This window comes from Seriola dumerili, unplaced genomic scaffold (genome assembly GCF_002260705.1).
Source record: "Seriola dumerili isolate Sdu_G_001 unplaced genomic scaffold, Sdu_1.0 BDQW01002667.1, whole genome shotgun sequence".
In the NCBI taxonomy this organism is placed as follows: Eukaryota; Metazoa; Chordata; class Actinopteri; order Carangiformes; family Carangidae; genus Seriola; species Seriola dumerili.
The window spans coordinates 205,724-208,105 of NW_019176922.1; the positions used below are offsets into that span (position 1 = coordinate 205,724).

A 2,382-nucleotide genomic window follows, 5' to 3' on the forward strand; every position below is an offset into this window, starting at 1 on the left:
ACAGAGACACACAGAGACACACAGAGACACAGAGACACACAGAGACATACAGAGACACACAGAGACACACAGAGACACACAGAGACACACAGAGGCACACAGAGACACACAGACATACACAGAGACACAGAGACACACACACAGACACACACAGACACACACAGAGACACAGAGACACACAGACACACAGAGACACAAGAGACACACAGAGACACACATAGACACAGACACACAGAGACACACATAGACACACAGAGACACACAGACACACACAGAGACACAGAGACACACAGACACACACAGAGACACAGACACACACAGAGACACAGAGACACACACACAGACACACACAGACACACACAGAGACACACACAGAGACACAGAGACACACACAGAGACACAGAGACACAGAGACACACATAGTCACACAGAGACACACAGACACACACAGAGACACACACAGAGACACAGAGACACACACACAGACACACATAGACACACACAGAGACACACACAGAGACACAGAGACACACACAGAGACACAGAGACACAGAGACACACATAGTCACACAGAGACACACAGAGACACACAGAGACACACACAGAGACACAGAGACACAGAGACACAGAGACACAGAGACACACAATACCCTCCATCAAAACAAGACAAAATATAAATCAGATGAAAGTAAACTAAACGTGTTTCCTACCTCCATCACCTCTGACTCCAGGTTTTCCCCAGTTAGTCTCAACTGCTGTTTTGTCCAGTTTGATGACGATGTCCTCCTTCACTCCAGAGAGCTGAAACACACAGTCGTACCTCCTCCAGTCTTCAGGTGTGACTGATGAAATGTTCAGGTCAACACTCATCTGGAAGGTTTCATCATGGTTGGGGAGGATCTCTCCTTGGTCCACGTCCTCATGAAGCTCCTCTCCATCTTTCCTCCAGAACATCACAGCTCTGTGAGGGAAGAAACCTGTAGCGTGGCAGCTGACTGGAGAGGAGGGAGTCTTCTGGAGGAGAGACACTGAGGGAAGCTCTGGAGGGAGAAACAGAAAAACAGCTTGTAGTTTCTTATAATTTTCTGCACACTAACATTACCGTTCCTGTTTGATGGGATGTGTTTTGAATACTTTTGTTACACATTTTAATATATATGCCAAATGTAATTTTAAAAAAAGGTGTGGTGGGACAGAGGAAAAAGACAGATGAAGAAATGTGAGGAGGGAGAGAGAGAGAGGTTAGAAAGAGCGGAGGTGAAGAGACAGTGATGGAAAGACAGAGTGAAAGAGACACTGAGGCAGAGAGGAAGAAAAGTGATAAATATGTAAGAGAGAGTGACAGAGAGAAAGTGGGGGAAAGGAAAGAGAGGTAGAGGTGAGAGAAAATGAGAGAAATATAAATGTGTGTAAACTGACACAGTCGGTCTCTGGATGTTGGTTTGTATTTATTGTTACTGTTGGTTAGAAACAGAGGAAACATGTGAAGACTGTTGTTCATGAAACTTCATCAGATCATGTGATTGTACCTGTTCTCAGCAGAGAGCTCCTCCCATAGTTCACATACTTCTTCAGCCACTCAGGACAGATCTGGTTCAGGTACTGCTTATCCTGTGCGATCTTAGCTTTGTTATTGTCCCACTTGAGTTTGGTGATGAGAGCCTGTGGTGTTGGAGCGATCCATGTCTTTGTCTTTAGGTCAAACACTATGAAATCTTCTCCATCATAACCGTGTTGATCATAACCTTTAACCTCTCCAGTCTCATCGTCCCACTCACAGCCGGACATCTTCTGGGCAACGTGGACTCCTGAGACAGAGACAGATATTGTTGTAAACAGACTGAGATCAGCACAGTCAGTCATTAACAGCTGATTTCACATCTTTACCACAGACACACTGATCCACACACACACCAACACACTTACAGCCAGTCACCATCTGAGCCATCTGTGTTTACTCCTTATAGAGAGAGACAGAGAGGCAGAGACTGCTGGGAAACTGAGTCCGATCCCAACACACAGTCCACATCCTTTCTTTACCANCTTCCTGTTAGGTCTGACGTCACACTTTAGTCCACGTTGTTTTTCACCACTCTGTGACCCAATATTACTGTCTATAAAGGCGACGTTCAAACCATGTGGCTGCATCACTGAGGCCTGACAACATATGGGAATGTGTTTTACTAAAGTTTCTCTGATGCTGTGCACAGGTGGATTATCTACATGCGCACAGAAGACGAACAGTGTGGCTGCTGGTGATTCTGTGGAGAGGCGTGGAGTGTGAGTTTGTCATTTGTTAGATAACAGGTGTCATATATTTCATTTTTACTGTGTAAGCGGGACCTGTAGCCTCATCTGTGCTGCTCACGGCGGCAACGCAAA

The 2,382-nt window shown here is 45.7% G+C and overlaps 1 pseudogene; it reads right to left on the reverse strand.

Moving 5' to 3' along the window:
* LOC111239436 overlaps window positions 1-2,382 on the reverse strand; it is a 10,356-nt pseudogene that overhangs the window by 4,296 nt on the left and 3,678 nt on the right.